General features: G+C 50.1%; 4 long non-coding RNA genes across 12 annotated transcripts; 1 reads left to right on the top strand and 3 right to left on the bottom strand.

Moving 5' to 3' along the window:
* Window positions 1-957: 957 nt before the first annotated feature.
* Window positions 958-2,294, bottom strand: LOC122154537. The gene is made up of 2 exons (XR_006166531.1): window positions 2,096-2,294; window positions 958-1,238 (listed from the first exon to the last, which is right to left on the bottom strand). It is a non-coding gene; the product is annotated as an uncharacterized LOC122154537 (long non-coding RNA).
* A 1,143-nt stretch (window positions 2,295-3,437) lies between these two features.
* On the bottom strand, window positions 3,438-13,450 carry LOC122154473. 5 transcript variants are annotated; one of them, XR_006166395.1, is made up of 7 exons: window positions 13,270-13,450; window positions 12,191-12,411; window positions 8,573-8,685; window positions 6,904-7,056; window positions 5,601-5,709; window positions 4,223-4,444; window positions 3,438-3,895 (listed from the first exon to the last, which is right to left on the bottom strand). It is a non-coding gene; the product is annotated as an uncharacterized LOC122154473 (long non-coding RNA). The 5 variants fall into 5 exon arrangements; XR_006166394.1 differs by lacking the exon at window positions 5,601-5,709 and having other exon boundaries at window positions 13,270-13,448; XR_006166397.1 differs by lacking the exons at window positions 5,601-5,709; window positions 6,904-7,056 and having other exon boundaries at window positions 12,191-12,426; window positions 13,270-13,446.
* LOC122154474 lies at window positions 5,663-18,643 on the top strand. The gene is made up of 2 exons (XR_006166398.1): window positions 5,663-5,748; window positions 16,944-18,643. It is a non-coding gene; the product is annotated as an uncharacterized LOC122154474 (long non-coding RNA).
* Window positions 14,122-24,765, bottom strand: LOC122154471. Of its 5 annotated transcripts, XR_006166389.1 has the most exons (6): window positions 24,580-24,764; window positions 23,501-23,721; window positions 19,769-19,881; window positions 18,098-18,250; window positions 15,405-16,904; window positions 14,122-15,077 (listed from the first exon to the last, which is right to left on the bottom strand). It is a non-coding gene; the product is annotated as an uncharacterized LOC122154471 (long non-coding RNA). The 5 variants fall into 5 exon arrangements; XR_006166390.1 differs by having other exon boundaries at window positions 15,405-18,250; window positions 23,501-23,736; window positions 24,580-24,765; XR_006166391.1 differs by having other exon boundaries at window positions 15,405-18,250; window positions 23,501-23,681; window positions 24,580-24,765.
* Window positions 24,766-25,125: the final 360 nt, after the last annotated feature.

The raw sequence follows: 25,125 nt of genomic DNA, 5'->3' as shown, positions 1-25,125 counted from the left end.
AGGACATCCTCCCAGTGTTGACATCTCCCTGGCGAGTGATGTCCCCATGGATGAGGACATCCTCCCAGGATGTGACATCTCCCTGGCGAGTGATGTCCCCATGGATGAGGACATCCTCCCAGGTGTTGACATCTCCCTGGCGAGTGATGTCCCCATGGATGAGGACATCCTCCCAGGATGTGACATCTCCCTGGCGAGTGATGTCCCCATGGATGAGGACATCCTCCAGGATGTGACATCTCCCTGGCAGTGATGTCCCCATGGATGAGGGCACCCCCCTGGGTGGTAACATCTCCCCCAGCCACTCTGCTGCCCTCCACGTCCAAGCCATCAGGGACCCCGGGGTGATTCCAGCCGGTGACGTTGTGCTGCCTGAGGTGGTGCTGCTGGAAGAGGCTATGAGGCACTTGGATTGCTCCCTGGGGGCAAGGGGGGGATCAGCCGGGACGATTCCAGCAGCGTCCCCGTGCCCGTGGACACCGGTGGCACTAGTGGCTCCATCCCCCAGCGCAGGATCAGCTCGCTGTGGCTGCCCGAGAAGATGCTCCCCAATGACTCGTGTCCCCAAGGCCTCCAAAGCCACCCTGAGCAGGGAGCACTTAACTCCCATCAGGATGAGGGCTGAGGATCCACGGCAGGACGTGGGGACAGACCTGCCACCCCCTCAGGGCAGTGTGTCCCGGCACGACACCAGCCGGGAGAAGCGAGCGGAGAAGCGAGAGAAAGCGGGAAGCGAGCGGAGAAGAGCGGAAAGCGAGGGAGAAGCGAGCGGAGAACGAGGGAGAAGCGAGCGAGAAGCGAGCGGAGAAGCGAGCGGAGAAGCGGCAAAATGGCTCCCGGCCAGAAAATGGCGGCAAGCGCAAGGCCCCTGCAGCCAGTGCTGGGGCGGGGGGTGGGACTGGGCCTGTTGCGGGAACGGGTGGGTTTGGGGAGGGGGAGGGTGTGTTGACGATGTAGTAGCTTTGGTAGTGCGTGTTTTGTTCTCAGTTTTTCCATTAAAAGCCATTTATCCAGAACCTGTCCGTGCCTCACTGACGTCCTCCAGGCAGGTGACATCCGTAGCTCTTCCCTCGTCCTCTAATGCCGTCACTCCATCATGGAAGGCCGCTGGATTAGTCGGGCACGATTTGCCCTCGGCGAAGCCACGCTGGCTGTCTCTAAAGCGGCTGCTGAGCTGTTGTCATTCCATTTTCTAGCTCTGCAGTCACCAGTTGTGAGGCATTCATGACTCTCGGCCGCTATGAATTTACAAACTGGCAAAAATGAGCTCTCTAAAGTAGAAACATCCTTCCCAGTAAACTGCCCTGGCATTTTATCGGAATCTGTTTTAGTTTTCCTGCTCTGTGCTGAAATCCTGTAAATTCTTCACCATTGCTTCTGCCACTGTTAGTGCTACTGGTCCCCAGAAATGTTCCAGCTCCCTCTTGCCTGAAATCGCTTTTGAATTCACTCCCTGCTGTAACATCGCAAACCGATTTGCCGCACACTCTATCTCCTACAACATTTCTTAAGTAAGCACCTTACAACTGGCCTTTTTTGACATGCCAAGCTAATAGCTACTGTTTCATTTTGCATTTCTCATAGTACCAGGGAATGTGAAATACTATTTTTAATATATTGCTGCCTATCCTCACTTTCTGCATTAGTTTCACAGATTTTCAGTATACTTCTTTCACTATTTCTTTTCGTCACCAGATTTTCTGCAGAATAGCCCTCTGCCAAAGTTTGTTGCCTTACAGTGATTTTTGTCTTTGCCCTTTGCTACATAGAAGCCAGCACAAATAAGGGAAAAACTGACTATACAAGAGAGTGTGAAAATACCTTACGTCTAAATGACAAAACTAAGATCTTCATAAAGATTAATTAATAAATAAATATACCTATACACACTTCCCCCCCACCCCCCCCCGACACATACACCTATAAACACGCCCCCGCGACGGGTCACGCGCACCTCGACACCCACACCTGCCCCTACAGACACCCATGAGGACCGGCACCCCCCGGCCTCCCGCCCCGCTCTGCCCCTCGGGCCCGCTCCCCTCACACCAGCGCCGGGGAGCGGGGGAGTGTCACTGAGGGAGGAAAGTCTCACCTCGCCGGTTCGTGGGGCGGACGCGCACCGCCACCTTCACTTTGGAGTCCCCCATCGCGCTGCTCCAACCTCCTCCCCGGCTCCTTCGTCCCTCCTCGGCTTCCGTTTACGGAGGGACAACCGGCGGGGCGGGGAGGAGGGCGGAGCGGGGCGGGAGGGGGTGTCAAACCGGGGGGAGGGGGGGGCGGAGGAAGGGAGGCACCGTGTGTGACCGACGTCCGGCTGGACTACAGATCCCAGCGTGCAGCGCCGCCCACCCCGCCGCTCCGGGGAGGCGGGCAGCGAGGCGCGATGCCCGCTGGGAGTTGTAGTCCTTTCCGCGCCCGTCTCCTGGCGGGACAGCATTGCATGCTGGGATATGTGGTCCGCTAGCATAGACGAGTTTCGTGAGGGGGCGAGCCCCAAATGGCGTTTGTGGGTTGTGTCGCGCTGACAGAGAAGGGGGGTCTCAGGCTCACCCCAGGTCCTGCCACACATCACCAGAGTGGCTGTGGGCCAGCCCTGTCCCACCTCAGTCTGTGCTGCCTGTGCCTCGGGCCCTTTTTGAGGGAATACTGCCATACTTCGCAGCATCGCCGCTGCGACCCAAAACCTCACCTCGCCGCAAGATGTTCTCTGGGAGTCACAAAGCAAGGCGGCATTGCTCTGCTGGTCCGTGGGGTTTCTGTCCGTTAGAAATCACGTCACGCCGAGGATCACGAACCGTAACCCAACGTAAAGACCGTGGGGTTAGATGATGGCTGGGTCTGGCTTCGCAGAGCAACCTCTGATACGCCGCCGTCAACACACTTTGCAGTTTGCTTAATGAAGGCGGTTCATTAATAGAGCTCAACAGTAATAATCGGAGACAGTTGGAACAATATTACAATTTATTCCCATTAGACGGCTCGGCTGCTCAACCGCAGCTACTGATCTCAGAGACCGAGAATGAAACTATAATGCGAAGATGCAAAAAAAGAAATCTCATTTAAATGGTCATTTAAAAGCCCTTGCAGCTGCTATTTTAGATCAAAACAAAGATTCTCTCTGTGTTATTTTGAAAGGCCAGATTTCAGCAAGGACGGGGGGAAAAAAAAAAGAAAACAAAACAGCAAACCAACCAATTCAGAATTGTAATCCTTTGGGCCTTCAACATCGAATGAGATTTTATGGCATAAATAAATAAACACATTTCCAAGTGGTTTTGAGATAAGATTTAGAAGGTAGCTCTTCTTGCCCAGAAGAATTGCACTCAATATCTATCATTTCATGCCTGCTTGACCTGAGGAATATCTTGTCAAGGCAGAGAGAAAACAAATATTAAATTGGTATTTAAGTAACACTGGGATTAAAGTCCATGTTCTTAAGAGCATCCCAAGTGAGCATGAGAGTTAAGAAGATGTCTTAGAGTTAAAAAAAAAAAAAAGAAAGAAAAAATAACAGCAGGTCAGATCAAACAGGGTGGCAAAAGCTTTAAACAACATTTTTTTGTGCATAGCAGCAGAAAGTAGCAGCTCCTGGGTATGCCACGCTTGCAGCTCAGCCCCACAGCCCCGTGTTGTGGTGGGGTTCTTGTTGGAAGAGGGGAGGACCTGCTGTCAGCCCGCACAGTTGGTTCTTGCACTTGTGGACTTGAGGATCCAATTACAGGATGAAACCGGGCTTTGAACTTCTTGTGGTATTTTCCAGCCGGGGCCTCAGCAAACCGCACCAACGTCTTCTGAAACCGAGTACTTTGCAATGGAGGTAAATATAATCCCCGCTTTACAGCTGGGCATGATGAGCCGCAAGTGGAGGGTGATGTTTTTTCTGTTGAGTCACCTGGAATACGATTTAAATAAGTGGGATGAAACCTGCCAGATGTGCATACTGCTGGGGATAGCAGGTGTCACCCAAATCCAGCCCTTCCTCCTGCATCTTCTCCTCTGATATTAGTTATCATTGGTCTCTCTGTTATATGTAAAATTAAATAGTAAATCTTGTGGGGAAAGGATTGCAGACCAGCTTTTCATTTGATAGAAAGAGGGGCCAGCATGTTTTAAGTGCCATATACATGGACAATAACAAGTGAAAGCATCCAATTCTTGCAAGCTTTGCTTCAGTTTTCTACTTGGGATGAAGAATTTATTTTAAAATCTGAAAACTCACCCTTTCAACCTTTCTTCCATTCTAATTGCCAAAGAGAAACCAGATTCGCACGTGATCGTTGCTACGTTCTGCAAACTTCTCTGAAGACGGAGACATCCTCGGAGGCCAAAGAACCATCCTCAGCTTCAACGTCGGGTTTTATCGGGGCTCTGGGAAGGCGATGACTTCTCATGGCTCTGCAGTCTTGCCTCTGGACATTTCCTTTATGCGAGCCCCTGCCTCCTGCAATGAATTACAGTAATGCAACTTATCTTGCACCGGGCACAAGCTACCTCAGTGTAATTACCCCACTGTGAATTCCTCGGCAAGCCCTTTCCCTGGCTCAGAGTTTCACAATCTGTGGGAAGCATCTCCCTGGAGGGGCACAGCTTGGAGGGAGGATATTGTTTCCATTCACAGCACTGGAACATGCTAATTATTCTGGGAGGAAAGGGGGGGTGGGGTGGGTGGCAGCTTTCACTTGGGAGGGACAGGCTGGGCAAATAGTTTGTGAAACGCCAACTTAACCCCATCTTGTAGGGCATTGTCTGCAGCTCTTTTCCCCCTTCCTAGTTACTGTAATGAGGGCCTGACTTCCCAGATTAGCTCTGGCTATTTAAATGCTAATTTAATTAACAAAACATCCGGGGGGGGGGGGGGGGGGGGAAGCATTACTTGTCCCTCCCATTCATTTATCGAATTTCTGAATGCAACACTATTTTCATCAGGTTGAGGAGCTACAGTTATTGCTACACCCACCTGGTCATAGCAGGGATTAAAGCAGTGATGTGGAGGAGAGAAAAAGAGGGCCTCCGTCTCATTTTTTTATAAGCAACTGAATTTCATTGGTTTTGTTTAGAAGTAACCAAGTCAAAACAGTTTAATGTGTCCCACATAACTGGGATGGCTGGGGTGTGTGTATCACCAGGACCCAAGGGAAGAAGATGGCTTTTGTTTTTGTTTAGGTGAAGGTATGAATGGTTTGGATCTCGGATCTTCTAGATAGAACTGTATCTCAGGGCAAGCCAGAAAACATGACAGTCTTTTGGAAGTCTTCTTCCAGTCCATAACAAGTAACAAATCAATTGTATTTTAAATATTTTTTTTCATTTGTTAGACTGCGTATCAAAAGAGACGCATCAATTATGAATTTGCAGTAGACCTACTTTCTGCCCATAAATCATTCAGGTGTTGGAAAACTAAAACAGAGGATCTTACTAGTGTTTAGTTAGTTGTATGCAAACTCTTAAGGGGTCCACTTCTGCAAGAAGCTGAGCACCAACTGGGACAGTCCCAGTCAGAGACTGGGAGGCATTCAGGGCAGCCAGCAGCACTTTAGCATCTTCAGTGATCAGGTTCTCAGCACAAAAATATTTGCGAAACAGTTTAAAAACAAGACCTGTTGCTGTTTTGCATTTTTCATAGATTGTTGTTTTGGCCAGTCCCAGGAGTAAAGAGTTTTATTCTGGTACGATAAGTTTGCCTTCAGGTTTATCTTGCTTTTCAGTCTGGAGATACAAATATATAAATGTAGTAGAAATTTATAGGTAGAGCGAAAACAGAAGATAGATTTGTTATAAATTTCTTTCAACTATAATCAAGAAAGCAAGCACCAAGGGAAATTGGTATTAAGAACAGGTCAAGAAATCTGGATAAAAGAGAAATTCAATTTATCCAAATCAGTTGTCAAAACTCTGCTTGATATCAAAATGTTGTCTGCTTTTTGTTTTTTGTTTTTTGTTTTTTTTTTTTGTTTTTTTTTTTTTTTAAAAGGAATTGCTGAAATTTCTCAGCCAACACTTTGCGCAAATGTACAGGTTTGGGAGACTCACATTCATTTTAGCAAGGCACTTTCTGTGCTCCATTATTTTAATAGGAACTTCCTATAATCAAAGGATTGATTGTTCCCTGGGTCATTCGTGACTCTGAATTTCACTGATCCTGGCATGAACTTTTGAAGGTATTTGAGTGTGGCCTCCTAGTCTCAGTGTGAAAAGTATTCACGGCCAAATAAATGAACTCTCGAAGTCTTCTTGCGGCACTAGATTATAACAGATTAAAACCCGAACCACACTTTTTATAGACAGCCCCCTCTTTTTAAAAGTTATTCCAGAGTTCAAAGTCCTGGTCATAAATCTCATGGCATTATAGGACATGTATTACCCAGAGGAAAGCACAAATCAATAGCCAGACCCCGATGTCTCCATAAACCCCATATGTGCCCTGTTTATAGCAGTGAAATTTCTTACACTTTGGCTGGGGTGCTTCTCCCATACAGTGGGATTTCAGTACAAATTCATACTTCTGGCAGCAACGCAAGGCCAGGCAATATTAGCAAATTTTGTGCTGGTAGGATGAGGTTCCTGATGAGTATTTTCTCATTGACTAAAAATTTCTATTATTCTTATCAGCTGTTCAGTTTGCTGATACAGAGTGTTTCAGAGCAACTGGTTTTACCAGCCGTGTTACATTTTCTTTGAGAGGTTCTTTCCTCAGGTAAAGACTCCACACTGGATTTCCTTTGTTTGAAAGGAAAATAGATTTTCTGTCTTTGGAGAAAATGGAGAATCTCTGAAGAACTTGAAAAATACAAAATTAGCGGGAGAGCGTTTCTAGCAGTTGTAAGACAAGTTTGTAGTTCTATAAAAGCAAAAATCCCAACACAATGGCAATTACGGGTACTCTGATGAACGCATATTTACCGAGCTGTGTAATGTTTCCCGCGTTTATCTCCTAGTACTTCTGAGATACATGAATGGTCAGGGCTGAACTGCCTTGACTTCAAAGGTTGGAATATTTTACAGCTTCATCTGCTGAATCATGTTGGTTTTGCTCCACTTCTGCAGAGGCGCCGCCTGCAAAAGCCACATTTTTTTGCTTTTCTGCCCATCCACACCTTGTCTCTTCTTCACCTTCCCTCTTCCCCAGAAGCTGTACAGCTTCAGAGCATGTCCTGGTAATCCAGACACCGACAGACACTGGCCAAGATCCTAATCCAAACCCAGATCTAAATTATCCAGCTGCATTTACACTAATAATAATAATAATAATAATAATAAAAAAACCCTAATGTGTTTTGCCTATGTTTAGCAAATAACACCGCAGGCTAAATTGCCAGCTCCAGATACCCCCAGATTTAACGAGTTGGTAATTTGATGTTGAAACTTGGGAAATTTTGATAAATGGGGATGCTGCTGTCAGTGCCGGGAGCTGTAGAATTTATGGATGAAATGGGATTTTATCAGCGACGACCAAAAATTCCTTTCTGACTCTATAGGCAAGAGTGACGCCCGGTGGCTACGGAGCAAAATAAAATCAGGTCTAATTGTAATGGTCCCCTTTCCTGTCCTTCCTTATTTATTGATTTTCCCCTGCTGCTTTTAAGGAAAGAGCTGGGGACAAGCAAGGACTTCTACCCGCCCTCGCAGCATGAGCACCCATTGCCTGGTGGCACCCATTCCCCTGGACCAGCTCCTTTGGGGTGAAAGTGGGAGAGCAAAGGGGTGCTGGCAACTCTCCCATGGCTCCTAAAATGCTGCAGCCAAGCATGGAGACACAGATGTGGTCCTGGCACCCTGAATTTGGGCAGAGGATTTCCACTGATCTTGCCACAACCCTTATGTGGCCCTTCCCAGGGTTTGTCTACGCTCAGGGCTTGCGCTCGTTAGGACACGAGATGGGATTTCTTTTATCCATATTTCAGCTAAAATGGCAGCAAACTCATTAGCACGGGTTATCAGAGAGAAGTAAATACCGGGGGCCTCCTTTTTGCTTTGTGCCTACTACGTAGTGCTTATCATACAGTAAAGATTATGTGACAAAAAGAATGAAACAGCATTTTGACTACTACTGTCTACGTAACCCTAAACCCTAATACCTTCAGCTAAGCGGTTATTGATGGGTATTATGAATGGTTAACTACCTGAAGGAAAGTGTTCAAAAAAAAAAAAAAGGAGTAATCTTTGCCGAAGGGCTAAAAATGTACTTTATTTGGACTTTAATTTGGACTTACTAGAAATGAAAATGGAAATGCCCAGGTAATTACCTCACTCACTGAGCTGTGGCTTTAATAAATGTCAAGTGTTGGGAGTGTACTGCTAAAAGCTGGTCATGGGCCTCTGCTGGAAACGTGCCCATTGAACAAACAACCAGTTTGGCTCCTAAATCAAAAGTCCCCGTGGTATTTCTGTATGGGTGAGCATTGACATTAGATGTTCCCTAAGGTACCTATCCATATCTCAATGTGTTATAAAGAGGGAACTCAAGCTGAGGTCTGGGTCTGCTTACTGGGAAAATGAAGCCCAGCTCTGATACTTAGACCTTGCTTCTGTCTCTGCTTCCAGACCTCCACTTCACTGGTGTACATGATACCTGGATTTAGGAGCTCACTGGTGCGGTTTCCAATTGAAAACATGGAGCGGGGAAGGATTGTTGAAGGGACAGATTGAGGTACTCTGGTCCTTCACTCATGGATGCCTGCAAAACTAAGAAAACACAAAAATATTTTCTCTTAAAATTTGGGAATACCTCTCCCGATTGCGAATAACTGGGATGGGAAGGAGCATCGGGTTTGTGCCGGTAAGTTTTCTGAGTTTTCAGAAAGGCAAAGAACCACGTTATTACGAGTGAAGAGCATGAAGGAGAGCTTGTTGCACAGCACAAGGCCATCGCAACCAGAGAAGCAAGGAGCAGTGTGTAGCTGCCAGAAATACCAAGCCACCTCTTCCAACACCCCTCAGCTCAAAGGCCCATCTCTTTGCAGAGACATCCTCTTGCCCAGAGCTGCATTGTACAGCATACGGCCTCCCGCTTGCCTTGAGGAGATGTCTCTTAAGAGGCTCTTCCACAGTCAGCTTCACAGCCACACTGTTGCTCCTAATATTCATCACATGCGGGATCAAAAAATTACGTCTGCAGAAAGTTGCTCCAGAACAAAAATGTCATTCAATCATAGAGTGGTTTGGGTTGGAAGGGACCTCAGAGATCACCCAGTCCCAACCCCCCTGCCCCGGGCAGGGCCCCCTTCCCCCAGCCCAGGGGGCTCCCAGCCCCGTCCAACCTGGCCTTGAACCCTTCCAGGGAGGGGGCAGCCACAGCTGCTCTGGGCAACTTGTGCCAGCGCCTCACTGCCCTCACAGTAAAGAATTTCTTCCTTACATCTAATCGAAATCTACCCCCTTTCAGTTTAAAACTGTTGCTCCTTGTCCTCTTGCAACAGACCCTATTAAAATGTCTCTCTGCATCTTTCTTATAAGCCCCCTTTAAGTACTGAAAGGCGGCAATAAGGTCTCCCCAAGAGCTTTCCCTTCTCCAGGCTGAACCACCCCAAACCTTTCATCATGGGAAAGGTGTTTAATCCCTCTGATTATTTCTGTGGCCTCCTCTGGCCCTGCTCAAGCAGGTCAGTGTCCTTCTGATGTCAGGGGCCCCAGGCTGGCCCCAGCACTGCAGGGGGGTCTCCCCAGAGCGCAGCAGAGGGGGAGAATCCCCTCCCTGGCCCTGCTGCCCCCCCTGCTCTGGCTGCAGCCCAGAACACGGGTGGCTTTCTGGGCTGCGAGCAGACATTGCCGGGTCATGTCCAGCTTTTCATCCACCAGTACTCCCAAGTCCTTCTCTGTGGGGCTGCTCTCAATCCACTCATCCCCCAGCCTGTATTGTTACTGGGGATTGCCCTGACCCATGTGCAGGACCTTGCATTTGGCCTTGTTGATCTCCAAGAGGTTCACATGGGCCCACTTCTTAAGCTTGTCCAGGTCCCTCTGGAAGGCATGCCTTCCCTCAGGTGAGGCAACTGCACCACTCAGTTTGGTGTCATTCACTAATTTGATGAGGGTGCACTCAATCCCACTGTCTATGTCATTGGTGAAGACATGAAATAGTACTGGTCCCAGTACAAACCCTTTAGGGACACCACTCCTTACTGGTTTCCCCCTGGACATTGAGCCATTGACCATAACTCTTAACTCAACTCTTTTGTTAACCCTTTCCCTCTGCATGAAGAGCAGTCAAAGCTACTGGGGGCGGGACAGAACACGGGGAGCCCCAACATTCCTTGCCAGGCAACACTCAAACAGAATCCACAGGACAGAAGTGACCATGGCACTGCCAGCTCTGCAGCACACACTGTGCGGCCCTGGGGCTCCTCCGATGGCCCAGCTACTGCAGCCATTCCTCTTCCCCAAAACCTTCTACACCAGAGGTGAGGACTAACCCTGACCCCGACAGCCCCGGGACTCGCTCTGGGGAAATTCAGAGCCCTTTCTCCGTTGCGCCTCTCCCTTCTCCTTCTCAGTCCCCTCATGCGCCCTCCTGTCCCGGCTTGGGATGTGATCACCAGTGAGTGCTCATGTCTCTCTGTCAGGATCAACCTGCCCAGTAAATATAATTTATAGATAATTCCCCAATCTCTTGGAGCCATCTCTCCCATTTCACCACCACATGGACAATCGTCCCTGCCACAAGCTCCCCACTCACCCGGCACAGAGCAGGGGGATGTCTGTGCTCAGGGCTGGCTCAGGGGGTGCCCCAGGAGATTCCTCCAGGTCCTCACCCCTGCACATCTCCCTCTCACCTCTGCAGGTCTGCAGATGGCTCCAAGCAGCAGCTGCTTCAACCCCCATGTCTCCCACTCGGAGTGGACGAGCACCAACCTGCCTCCAGCTGCCACCTTTGTCACCGGCCACAGCGTTGCTTCCCGGCCAGGCGCTGCCCTGTGGGGACCCCGGGCTGCGGCTCCCCCCGGCCTGGCAGAGCAATGGGCCCCCCAGAGCCAAGCTGAGCTGTCCTGCCCCACAACTGTCAGGGCAGAGCAGCGGCCTCAGCCCGTCCAGTGCTGCCACCGTCCCTCCGCAGCCACCACCACGTCGAGGGACAGTACACGCACCATGGCCTGTCCAGCAGAGCCAACCGCTGGCGGCACCCCCAGGCAGTGGCAGCCACCCAGGCAACAATATCCCCATGGTTAAGGACATCCTCCCAGGTGTTGACATCTCCCTGGCGAGTGATGTCCCCATGGATGAGGACATCCTCCCAGGTGTTGACATCTCCCTGGCGAGTGATGTCCCCATGGATGAGGACATCCTCCCAGGTGTTGACATCTCCCTGGGCGAGTGATGTCCCCATGGATGAGGACATCCTCCCAGGATGTGACATCTCCCTGGCGAGTGATGTCCCCATGGATGAGGACATCCTCCCAGGATGTGACATCTCCCTGGCGAGTGATGTCCCCATGGATGAGGGCACCCCCCTGGGTGGTAACATCTCCCCCAGCCACTCTGCTGCCCTCCACGTCCAAGCCATCAGGGACCCCGGGGTGATTCCAGCCGGTGACGTTGTGCTGCCTGAGGTGGTGCTGCTGGAAGAGGCTATGAGGCACTTGGATTGCTCCCTGGGGGCAAGGGGGGGATCAGCCGGGACGATTCCAGCAGCGTCCCCGTGCCCGTGGACACCGGTGGCACTAGTGGCTCCATCCCCCAGCGCAGGATCAGCTCGCTGTGGCTGCCCGAGAAGATGCTCCCCAATGACTCGTGTCCCCAAGGCCTCCAAAGCCACCCTGAGCAGGGAGCACTTAACTCCCATCAGGATGAGGGCTGAGGATCCACGGCAGGACGTGGGGACAGACCTGCCACCCCCTCAGGGCAGTGTGTCCCGGCACGACACCAGCCGGGAGAAGCGAGCGGAGAAGCGAGAGGAGAAGCGAGGGGAGAAGCGAGCGGAGAAGCGAGCGGAGAAGCGAGGGGAGAAGCGAGCGGAGAAGCGAGGGGAGAAGCGAGCGGAGAAGCGAGCGGAGAAGTGGCAAAATGGCTCCCGGCCAGAAAATGGCGGCAAGCGCAAGGCCCCTGCAGCCAGTGCTGGGGCGGGGGGTGGGACTGGGCCTGTTGCGGGGAACGGGTGGGTTTGGGGAGGGGGGAGGGTGTGTTGACGATGTAGTAGCTTTGGTAGTGCGTGTTTTGTTCTCAGTTTTTCCATTAAAAGCCATTTATCCAGAACCTGTCCGTGCCTCACTGACGTCCTCCAGGCAGGTGACATCCGTAGCTCTTCCCTCGTCCTCTAATGCCGTCACTCCATCATGGAAGGCCGCTGGATTAGTCGGGCACGATTTGCCCTCGGCGAAGCCACGCTGGCTGTCTCTAAAGCGGCTGCTGAGCTGTTGTCATTCCATTTTCTAGCTCTGCAGTCACCAGTTGTGAGGCATTCATGACTCTCGGCCGCTATGAATTTACAAACTGGCAAAAATGAGCTCTCTAAAGTAGAAACATCCTTCCCAGTAAACTGCCCTGGCATTTTATCGGAATCTGTTTTAGTTTTCCTGCTCTGTGCTGAAATCCTGTAAATTCTTCACCATTGCTTCTGCCACTGTTAGTGCTACTGGTCCCCAGAAATGTTCCAGCTCCCTCTTGCCTGAAATCGCTTTTGAATTCACTCCCTGCTGTAACATCGCAAACCGATTTGCCGCACACTCTATCTCCTACAACATTTCTTAAGTAAGCACCTTACAACTGGCCTTTTTTGACATGCCAAGCTAATAGCTACTGTTTCATTTTGCATTTCTCATAGTACCAGGGAATGTGAAATACTATTTTTAATATATTGCTGCCTATCCTCACTTTCTGCATTAGTTTCACAGATTTTCAGTATACTTCTTTCACTATTTCTTTTCGTCACCAGATTTTCTGCAGAATAGCCCTCTGCCAAAGTTTGTTGCCTTACAGTGATTTTTGTCTTTGCCCTTTGCTACATAGAAGCCAGCACAAATAAGGGAAAAACTGACTATACAAGAGAGTGTGAAAATACCTTACGTCTAAATGACAAAACTAAGATCTTCATAAAGATTAATTAATAAATAAATATACCTATACACACTTCCCCCCCACCCCCCCCCCGACACATACACCTATAAACACGCCCCCGCGACGGGTCACGCGCACCTCGACACCCACACCTGCCCCTACAGACACCCATGAGGACCGGCACCCCCCGGCCTCCCGCCCCGCTCTGCCCCTCGGGCCCGCTCCCCTCACACCAGCGCCGGGGAGCGGGGGAGTGTCACTGAGGGAGGAAAGTCTCACCTCGCCGGTTCGTGGGGCGGACGCGCACCGCCACCTTCACTTTGGAGTCCCCCATCGCGCTGCTCCAACCTCCTCCCCGGCTCCTTCGTCCCTCCTCGGCTTCCGTTTACGGAGGGACAACCGGCGGGGCGGGGAGGAGGGCGGAGCGGGGCGGGAGGGGGTGTCAAACCGGGGGGAGGGGGGGGGCGGAGGAAGGGAGGCACCGTGTGTGACCGACGTCCGGCTGGACTACAGATCCCAGCGTGCAGCGCCGCCCACCCCGCCGCTCCGGGGAGGCGGGCAGCGAGGCGCGATGCCCGCTGGGAGTTGTAGTCCTTTCCGCGCCCGTCTCCTGGCGGGACAGCATTGCATGCTGGGATATGTGGTCCGCTAGCATAGACGAGTTTCGTGAGGGGGCGAGCCCCAAATGGCGTTTGTGGGTTGTGTCGCGCTGACAGAGAAGGGGGGTCTCAGGCTCACCCCAGGTCCTGCCACACATCACCAGAGTGGCTGTGGGCCAGCCCTGTCCCACCTCAGTCTGTGCTGCCTGTGCCTCGGGCCCTTTTTGAGGGAATACTGCCATACTTCGCAGCATCGCCGCTGCGACCCAAAACCTCACCTCGCCGCAAGATGTTCTCTGGGAGTCACAAAGCAAGGCGGCATTGCTCTGCTGGTCCGTGGGGTTTCTGTCCGTTAGAAATCACGTCACGCCGAGGATCACGAACCGTAACCCAACGTAAAGACCGTGGGGTTAGATGATGGCTGGGTCTGGCTTCGCAGAGCAACCTCTGATACGCCGCCGTCAACACACTTTGCAGTTTGCTTAATGAAGGCGGTTCATTAATAGAGCTCAACAGTAATAATCGGAGACAGTTGGAACAATATTACAATTTATTCCCATTAGACGGCTCGGCTGCTCAACCGCAGCTACTGATCTCAGAGACCGAGAATGAAACTATAATGCGAAGATGCAAAAAAAGAAATCTCATTTAAATGGTCATTTAAAAGCCCTTGCAGCTGCTATTTTAGATCAAAACAAAGATTCTCTCTGTGTTATTTTGAAAGGCCAGATTTCAGCAAGGACGGGGGGAAAAAAAAAAAGAAAACAAAACAGCAAACCAACAAATTCAGAATTGTAATCCTTTGGGCCTTCAACATCGAATGAGATTTTATGGCATAAATAAATAAAGAACACATTTCCAAGTGGTTTTGAGATAAGATCTTAGAAGGTAGCTCTTCTTGCCCAGAAGAATTGCACTCAATATCTATCATTTCATGCCTGCTTGACCTGAGGAATATCTTGTCAAGGCAGAGAGAAAACAAATATTAAATTGGTATTTAAGTAACACTGGGATTAAAGTCCATGTTCTTAAGAGCATCCCAAGTGAGCATGAGAGTTAAGAAGATGTCTTAGAGTTAAAAAAAAAAAAAAAAGAAAGAAAAAATAACAGCAGGTCAGATCAAACAGGGTGGCAAAAGCTTTAAACAACATTTTTTTGTGCATAGCAGCAGAAAGTAGCAGCTCCTGGGTATGCCACGCTTGCAGCTCAGCCCCACAGCCCCGTGTTGTGGTGGGGTTCTTGTTGGAAGAGGGGAGGACCTGCTGTCAGCCCGCACAGTTGGTTCTTGCACTTGTGGACTTGAGGATCCAATTACAGGATGAAACCGGGCTTTGAACTTCTTGTGGTATTTTCCAGCCGGGGCCTCAGCAAACCGCACCAACGTCTTCTGAAACCGAGTACTTTGCAATGGAGGTAAATATAATCCCCGCTTTACAGCTGGGCATGATGAGCCGCAAGTGGAGGGTGATGTTTTTTCTGTTGAGTCACCTGGAATACGATTTAAATAAGTGGGATGAAACCTGCCAGATGTGCATACTGCTGGGGATAGCAGGTGTCACCCAAATCCAGCCCTTCCTCCTGCATCTTCTCCTCTGATATTAGTTATCATTGGTCTCTCTGTTATATGTAAAATTAAATAGTAAATCTTGTGGGGAAAGGATTGCAGACCAGCTTTTCATTTGATAGAAAGAGGGGCCAGCATGTTTTAAGTGCCATATACATGGACAATAACAAGTGAAAGCATCCAATTCTTGCAAGCTTTGCTTCAGTTTTCTACTTGGGATGAAGAATTTATTTTAAAATCTGAAAACTCACCCTTTCAACCTTTCTTCCATTCTAATTGCCAAAGAGAAACCAGATTCGCACGTGATCGTTGCTACGTTCTGCAAACTTCTCTGAAGACGGAGACATCCTCGGAGGCCAAAGAACCATCCTCAGCTTCAACGTCGGGTTTTATCGGGGCTCTGGGAAGGCGATGACTTCTCATGGCTCTGCAGTCTTGCCTCTGGACATTTCCTTTATGCGAGCCCCTGCCTCCTGCAATGAATTACAGTAATGCAACTTATCTTGCACCGGGCACAAGCTACCTCAGTGTAATTACCCCACTGTGAATTCCTCGGCAAGCCCTTTCCCTGGCTCAGAGTTTCACAATCTGTGGGAAGCATCTCCCTGGAGGGGCACAGCTTGGAGGGAGGATATTGTTTCCATTCACAGCACTGGAACATGCTAATTATTCTGGGAGGAAAGGGGGGGTGGGGTGGGGGGGTGGCAGCTTTCACTTGGGAGGGACAGGCTGGGCAAATAGTTTGTGAAACGCCAACTTAACCCCATCTTGTAGGGCATTGTCTGCAGCTCTTTTCCCCCTTCCTAGTTACTGTAATGAGGGCCTGACTTCCCAGATTAGCTCTGGCTATTTAAATGCTAATTTAATTAACAAAACATCCGGGGGGGGGGGGGGGGGGGGGGGGGGGGAAGCATTACTTGTCCCTCCCATTCATTTATCGAATTTCTGAATGCAACACTATTTTCATCAGGTTGAGGAGCTACAGTCATTGCTACACCCACCTGGTCATAGCAGGGATTAAAGCAGTGATGTGGAGGAGAGAAAAAGAGGGCCTCCGTCTCATTTTTTTATAAGCAACTGAATTTCATTGGTTTTGTTTAGAAGTAACCAAGTCAAAACAGTTTAATGTGTCCCACATAACTGGGATGGCTGGGGTGTGTGTATCACCAGGACCCAAGGGAAGAAGATGGCTTTTGTTTTTATTTAGGTGAAGGTATGAATGGTTTGGATCTCGGATCTTCTAGATAGAACTGTATCTCAGGGCAAGCCAGAAAACATGACAGTCTTTTGGAAGTCTTCTTCCAGTCCATAACAAGTAACAAATCAATTGTATTTTAAATATTTTTTTTCATTTGTTAGACTGCGTATCAAAAGAGACGCATCAATTATGAATTTGCAGTAGACCTACTTTCTGCCCATAAATCATTCAGGTGTTGGAAAACTAAAACAGAGGATCTTACTAGTGTTTAGTTAGTTGTATGCAAACTCTTAAGGGGTCCACTTCTGCAAGAAGCTGAGCACCAACTGGGACAGTCCCAGTCAGAGACTGGGAGGCATTCAGGGCAGCCAGCAGCACTTTAGCATCTTCAGTGATCAGGTTCTCAGCACAAAAATATTTTGCGAAACAGTTTAAAAACAAGACCTGTTGCTGTTTTGCATTTTTCATAGATTGTTGTTTTGGCCAGTCCCAGGAGTAAAGAGTTTTATTCTGGTACGATAAGTTTGCCTTCAGGTTTATCTTGCTTTTCAGTCTGGAGATACAAATATATAAATGTAGTAGAAATTTATAGGTACGTAGAAGCGAAAACAGAAGATAGATTTGTTATAAATTTCTTTCAACTATAATCAAGAAAGCAAGCACCAAGGGAAATTGGTATTAAGAACAGGTCAAGAAATCTGGATAAAAGAGAAATTCAATTTATCCAAATCAGTTGTCAAAACTCTGCTTGATATCAAAATGTTGTCTGCTTTTTGTTTTTTGTTGTTTGTTTGTTTTTTTTTTTTTTTTTTAAAAGGAATTGCTGAAATTTCTCAGCCAACACTTTGCGCAAATGTACAGGTTTGGGAGACTCACATTCATTTTAGCAAGGCACTTTCTGTGCTCCATTATTTTAATAGGAACTTCCTATAATCAAAGGATTGATTGTTCCCTGGGTCATTCGTGACTCTGAATTTCACTGATCCTGGCATGAACTTTTGAAGGTATTTGAGTGTGGCCTCCTAGTCTCAGTGTGAAAAGTATTCACGGCCAAATAAATGAACTCTCGAAGTCTTCTTGCGGCACTAGATTATAACAGATTAAAACCCGAACCACACTTTTTATAGACAGCCCCCTCTTTTTAAAAGTTATTCCAGAGTTCAAAGTCCTGGTCATAAATCTCATGGCATTATAGGACATGTATTACCCAGAGGAAAGCACAAATCAATAGCCAGACCCCGATGTCTCCATAAACCCCATATGTGCCCTGTTTATAGCAGTGAAATTTCTTACACTTTGGCTGGGGTGCTTCTCCCATACAGTGGGATTTCAGTACAAATTCATACTTCTGGCAGCAACGCAAGGCCAGGCAATATTAGCAAATTTTGTGCTGGTAGGATGAGGTTCCTGATGAGTATTTTCTCATTGACTAAAAATTTCTATTATTCTTATCAGCTGTTCAGTTTGCTGATACAGAGTGTTTCAGAGCAACTGGTTTTACCAGCCGTGTTACATTTTCTTTGAGAGGTTCTTTCCTCAGGTAAAGACTCCACACTGGATTTCCTTTGTTTGAAAGGAAAATAGATTTTCTGTCTTTGGAGAAAATGGAGAATCTCTGAAGAACTTGAAAAATACAAAATTAGCGGGAGAGCGTTTCTAGCAGTTGTAAGACAAGTTTGTAGTTCTATAAAAGCAAAAATCCCAACACAATGGCAATTACGGGTACTCTGATGAACGCATATTTACCGAGCTGTGTAATGTTTCCCGCGTTTATCTCCTAGTACTTCTGAGATACATGAATGGTCAGGGCTGAACTGCCTTGACTTCAAAGGTTGGAATATTTTACAGCTTCATCTGCTGAATCATGTTGGTTTTGCTCCACTTCTGCAGAGGCGCCGCCTGCAAAAGCCACATTTTTTTGCTTTTCTGCCCATCCACACCTTGTCTCTTCTTCACCTTCCCTCTTCCCCAGAAGCTGTACAGCTTCAGAGCATGTCCTGGTAATCCAGACACCGACAGACACTGGCCAAGATCCTAATCCAAACCCAGATCTAAATTATCCAGCTGCATTTACACTAATAATAATAATAATAATAATAATAAAAAACCCTAATGTGTTTTGCCTATGTTTAGCAAATAACACCGCAGGCTAAATTGCCAGCTCCAGATACCCCCAGATTTAACGAGTTGGTAATTTGATGTTGAAACTTGGGAAATTTTGATAAATGGGGATGCTGCTGTCAGTGCCGGGAGCTGTAGAATTTATGGATGAAATGGGATTTTATCAGCGACGACCAAAAATTCCTTTCTGACTCTATAGGCAAGAGTGACGCCCGGTGGCTACGGAGCAAAATAAAATCAGGTCTAATTGTAATGGTCCCCTTTCCTGTCCTTCCTTATTTATTGATTTTCCCCTGCTGCTTTTAAGGAAAGAGCTGGGGACAAGCAAGGACTTCTACCCGCCCTCGCAGCATGAGCACCCATTGCCTGGTGGCACCCATTCCCCTGGACCAGCTCCTTTGGGGTGAAAGTGGGAGAGCAAAGGGGTGCTGGCAACTCTCCCATGGCTCCTAAAATGCTGCAGCCAAGCATGGAGACACAGATGTGGTCCTGGCACCCTGAATTTGGGCAGAGGATTTCCACTGATCTTGCCACAACCCTTATGTGGCCCTTCCCAGGGTTTGTCTACGCTCAGGGCTTGCGCTCGTTAGGACACGAGATGGGATTTCTTTTATCCATATTTCAGCTAAAATGGCAGCAAACTCATTAGCACGGGTTATCAGAGAGAAGTAAATACCGGGGGCCTCCTTTTTGCTTTGTGCCTACTACGTAGTGCTTATCATACAGTAAAGATTATGTGACAAAAAGAATGAAACAGCATTTTGACTACTACTGTCTACGTAACCCTAAACCCTAATACCTTCAGCTAAGCGGTTATTGATGGGTATTATGAATGGTTAACTACCTGAAGGAAAGTGTTCAAAAAAAAAAAAAAGGAGTAATCTTTGCCGAAGGGCTAAAAATGTACTTTATTTGGACTTTAATTTGGACTTACTAGAAATGAAAATGGAAATGCCCAGGTAATTACCTCACTCACTGAGCTGTGGCTTTAATAAATGTCAAGTGTTGGGAGTGTACTGCTAAAAGCTGGTGTCATGGGCCTCTGCTGGAAACGTGCCCATTGAACAAACAAACCAGTTTGGCTCCTAAATCAAAAGTCCCCGTGGTATTTCTGTATGGGTGAGCATTGACATTAGATGTTCCCTAAGGTACCTATCCATATCTCAATGTGTTATAAAGAGGGAACTCAAGCTGAGGTCTGGGTCTGCTTACTGGGAAAATGAAGCCCAGCTCTGATACTTAGACCTTGCTTCTGTCTCTGCTTCCAGACCTCCACTTCACTGGTGTACATGATACCTGGATTTAGGAGCTCACTGGTGCGGTTTCCAATTGAAAACATGGAGCGGGGAAGGATTGTTGAAGGGACAGATTGAGGTACTCTGGTCCTTCACTCATGGATGCCTGCAAAACTAAGAAAACACAAAAATATTTTCTCTTAAAATTTGGGAATACCTCTCCCGATTGCGAATAACTGGGATGGGAAGGAGCATCGGGTTTGTGCCGGTAAGTTTTCTGAGTTTTCAGAAAGGCAAAGAACCACGTTATTACGAGTGAAGAGCATGAAGGAGAGCTTGTTGCACAGCACAAGGCCATCGCAACCAGAGAAGCAAGGAGCAGTGTGTAGCTGCCAGAAATACCAAGCCACCTCTTCCAACACCCCTCAGCTCAAAGGCCCATCTCTTTGCAGAGACATCCTCTTGCCCAGAGCTGCATTGTACAGCATACGGCCTCCCGCTTGCCTTGAGGAGATGTCTCTTAAGAGGCTCTTCCACAGTCAGCTTCACAGCCACACTGTTGCTCCTAATATTCATCACATGCGGGATCAAAAAATTACGTCTGCAGAAAGTTGCTCCAGAACAAAAATGTCATTCAATCATAGAGTGGTTTGGGTTGGAAGGGACCTCAGAGATCACCCAGTCCCAACCCCCCTGCCCCGGGCAGGGCCCCCTTCCCCCAGCCCAGGGGGCTCCCAGCCCCGTCCAACCTGGCCTTGAACCCTTCCAGGGAGGGGGCAGCCACAGCTGCTCTGGGCAACTTGTGCCAGCGCCTCACTGCCCTCACAGTAAAGAATTTCTTCCTTACATCTAATCGAAATCTACCCCCTTTCAGTTTAAAACTGTTGCTCCTTGTCCTCTTGCAACAGACCCTATTAAAATGTCTCTCTGCATCTTTCTTATAAGCCCCCTTTAAGTACTGAAAGGCGGCAATAAGGTCTCCCCAAGAGCTTTCCCTTCTCCAGGCTGAACCACCCCAAACCTTTCATCATGGGAAAGGTGTTTAATCCCTCTGATTATTTCTGTGGCCTCCTCTGGCCCTGCTCAAGCAGGTCAGTGTCCTTCTGATGTCAGGGGCCCCAGGCTGGCCCCAGCACTGCAGGGGGGTCTCCCCAGAGCGCAGCAGAGGGGGAGAATCCCCTCCCTGGCCCTGCTGCCCCCCCTGCTCTGGCTGCAGCCCAGAACACGGGTGGCTTTCTGGGCTGCGAGCAGACATTGCCGGGTCATGTCCAGCTTTTCATCCACCAGTACTCCCAAGTCCTTCTCTGTGGGGCTGCTCTCAATCCACTCATCCCCCAGCCTGTATTGTTACTGGGGATTGCCCTGACCCATGTGCAGGACCTTGCATTTGGCCTTGTTGATCTCCAAGAGGTTCACATGGGCCCACTTCTTAAGCTTGTCCAGGTCCCTCTGGAAGGCATGCCTTCCCTCAGGTGAGGCAACTGCACCACTCAGTTTGGTGTCATTCACTAATTTGATGAGGGTGCACTCAATCCCACTGTCTATGTCATTGGTGAAGACATGAAATAGTACTGGTCCCAGTACAAACCCTTTAGGGACACCACTCCTTACTGGTTTCCCCCTGGACATTGAGCCATTGACCATAACTCTTAACTCAACTCTTTTGTTAACCCTTTCCCTCTGCATGAAGAGCAGTCAAAGCTACTGGGGGCGGGACAGAACACGGGGAGCCCCAACATTCCTTGCCAGGCAACACTCAAACAGAATCCACAGGACAGAAGTGACCATGGCACTGCCAGCTCTGCAGCACACACTGTGCGGCCCTGGGGCTCCTCCGATGGCCCAGCTACTGCAGCCATTCCTCTTCCCCAAAACCTTCTACACCAGAGGTGAGGACTAACCCTGACCCCGACAGCCCCGGGACTCGCTCTGGGGAAATTCAGAGCCCTTTCTCCGTTGCGCCTCTCCCTTCTCCTTCTCAGTCCCCTCATGCGCCCTCCTGTCCCGGCTTGGGATGTGATCACCAGTGAGTGCTCATGTCTCTCTGTCAGGATCAACCTGCCCAGTAAATATAATTTATAGATAATTCCCCAATCTCTTGGAGCCATCTCTCCCATTTCACCACCACATGGACAATCGTCCCTGCCACAAGCTCCCCACTCACCCGGCACAGAGCAGGGGGATGTCTGTGCTCAGGGCTGGCTCAGGGGGTGCCCCAGGAGATTCCTCCAGGTCCTCACCCCTGCACATCTCCCTCTCACCTCTGCAGGTCTGCAGATGGCTCCAAGCAGCAGCTGCTTCAACCCCCATGTCTCCCACTCGGAGTGGACGAGCACCAACCTGCCTCCAGCTGCCACCTTTGTCACCGGCCACAGCGTTGCTTCCCGGCCAGGCGCTGCCCTGTGGGGACCCCCGGGCTGCGGCTCCCCCCGGCCTGGGCAGAGCAATGGGCCCCCCAGAGCCAAGCTGAGCTGTCCTGCCCCACAACTGTCAGGGCAGAGCAGCGGCCTCAGCCCGTCCAGTGCTGCCACCGTCCCTCCGCAGCCACCACCACGTCGAGGGACAGTACACGCACCATGGCCTGTCCAGCAGAGCCAACCGCTGGCGGCACCCCCAGGCAGTGGCAGCCACCCAGGCAACAATATCCCCATGGTTAAGGACATCCTCCCAGGTGTTGACATCTCCCTGGCGAGTGATGTCCCCATGGATGAGGACATCCTCCCAGGTGTTGACATCTCCCTGGCGAGTGATGTCCCCATGGATGAGGACATCCTCCCAGGATGTGACATCTCCCTGGCGAGTGATGTCCCCATGGATGAGGACATCCTCCCAGGTGTTGACATCTCCCTGGCGAGTGATGTCCCCATGGATGAGGACATCCTCCCAGGATGTGACATCTCCCTGGCGAGTGATGTCCCCATGGATGAGGACATCCTCCCAGGATGTGACATCTCCCTGGCGAGTGATGTCCCCATGGATGAGGGCACCCCCCTGGGTGGTAACATCTCCCCCAGCCACTCTGCTGCCCTCCACGTCCAAGCCATCAGGGACCCCGGGGTGATTCCAGCCGGTGACGTTGTGCTGCCTGAGGTGGTGCTGCTGGAAGAGGCTATGAGGCACTTGGATTGCTCCCTGGGGGCAAGGGGGGGATCAGCCGGGACGATTCCAGCAGCGTCCCCGTGCCCGTGGACACCGGTGGCACTAGTGGCTCCATCCCCCAGCGCAGGATCAGCTCGCTGTGGCTGCCCGAGAAGATGCTCCCCAATGACTCGTGTCCCCAAGGCCTCCAAAGCCACCCTGAGCAGGGAGCACTTAACTCCCATCAGGATGAGGGCTGAGGATCCACGGCAGGACGTGGGGACAGACCTGCCACCCCCTCAGGGCAGTGTGTCCCGGCACGACACCAGCCGGGAGAAGCGAGGGGAGAAGTGAGGGGAGAAGCGAGCGGAGAAGCGAGCGGAGAAGCGAGGGAGAAGCGAGCGGAGAAGCGAGGGGAGAAGCGAGCGGAGAAGCGAGGGGAGAAGCGAGGGGAGAAGCGAGCGGAGAAGCGAGCGGAGAAGCGAGGGGAGAAGCGAGCGGAGAAGCGAGCGGAGAAGCGGCAAAATGGCTCCCGGCCAGAAAATGGCGGCAAGCGCAAGGCCCCTGCAGCCAGTGCTGGGGCGGGGGGTGGGACTGGGCCTGTTGCGGGGAACGGGTGGGTTTGGGGAGGGGGGAGGGTGTGTTGACGATGTAGTAGCTTTGGTAGTGCGTGTTTTGTTCTCAGTTTTTCCATTAAAAGCCATTTATCCAGAACCTGTCCGTGCCTCACTGACGTCCTCCAGGCAGGTGACATCCGTAGCTCTTCCCTCGTCCTCTAATGCCGTCACTCCATCATGGAAGGCCGCTGGATTAGTCGGGCACGATTTGCCCTCGGCGAAGCCACGCTGGCTGTCTCTAAAGCGGCTGCTGAGCTGTTGTCATTCCATTTTCTAGCTCTGCAGTCACCAGTTGTGAGGCATTCATGACTCTCGGCCGCTATGAATTTACAAACTGGCAAAAATGAGCTCTCTAAAGTAGAAACATCCTTCCCAGTAAACTGCCCTGGCATTTTATCGGAATCTGTTTTAGTTTTCCTGCTCTGTGCTGAAATCCTGTAAATTCTTCACCATTGCTTCTGCCACTGTTAGTGCTACTGGTCCCCAGAAATGTTCCAGCTCCCTCTTGCCTGAAATCGCTTTTGAATTCACTCCCTGCTGTAACATCGCAAACCGATTTGCCGCACACTCTATCTCCTACAACATTTCTTAAGTAAGCACCTTACAACTGGCCTTTTTTGACATGCCAAGCTAATAGCTACTGTTTCATTTTGCATTTCTCATAGTACCAGGGAATGTGAAATACTATTTTTAATATATTGCTGCCTATCCTCACTTTCTGCATTAGTTTCACAGATTTTCAGTATACTTCTTTCACTATTTCTTTTCGTCACCAGATTTTCTGCAGAATAGCCCTCTGCCAAAGTTTGTTGCCTTACAGTGATTTTTGTCTTTGCCCTTTGCTACATAGAAGCCAGCACAAATAAGGGAAAAACTGACTATACAAGAGAGTGTGAAAATACCTTACGTCTAAATGACAAAACTAAGATCTTCATAAAGATTAATTAATAAATAAATATACCTATACACACTTCCCCCCCACCCCCCCCCCGACACATACACCTATAAACACGCCCCCGCGACGGGTCACGCGCACCTCGACACCCACACCTGCCCCTACAGACACCCATGAGGACCGGCACCCCCCGGCCTCCCGCCCCGCTCTGCCCCTCGGGCCCGCTCCCCTCACACCAGCGCCGGGGAGCGGGGGAGTGTCACTGAGGGAGGAAAGTCTCACCTCGCCGGTTCGTGGGGCGGACGCGCACCGCCACCTTCACTTTGGAGTCCCCCATCGCGCTGCTCCAACCTCCTCCCCGGCTCCTTCGTCCCTCCTCGGCTTCCGTTTACGGAGGGACAACCGGCGGGGCGGGGAGGAGGGCGGAGCGGGGCGGGAGGGGGTGTCAAACCGGGGGGAGGGGGGGGGCGGAGGAAGGGAGGCACCGTGTGTGACCGACGTCCGGCTGGACTACAGATCCCAGCGTGCAGCGCCGCCCACCCCGCCGCTCCGGGGAGGCGGGCAGCGAGGCGCGATGCCCGCTGGGAGTTGTAGTCCTTTCCGCGCCCGTCTCCTGGCGGGACAGCATTGCATGCTGGGATATGTGGTCCGCTAGCATAGACGAGTTTCGTGAGGGGGCGAGCCCCAAATGGCGTTTGTGGGTTGTGTCGCGCTGACAGAGAAGGGGGGTCTCAGGCTCACCCCAGGTCCTGCCACACATCACCAGAGTGGCTGTGGGCCAGCCCTGTCCCACCTCAGTCTGTGCTGCCTGTGCCTCGGGCCCTTTTT

This window comes from Tyto alba, unplaced genomic scaffold, assembly GCF_018691265.1.
Source record: "Tyto alba isolate M040663 unplaced genomic scaffold, T.alba_DEE_v4.0 Super-Scaffold_40, whole genome shotgun sequence".
NCBI classification, from domain to species: domain Eukaryota; kingdom Metazoa; phylum Chordata; class Aves; order Strigiformes; family Tytonidae; genus Tyto; species Tyto alba.
This window is presented reverse-complemented; position numbering and strand designations above follow the sequence as displayed.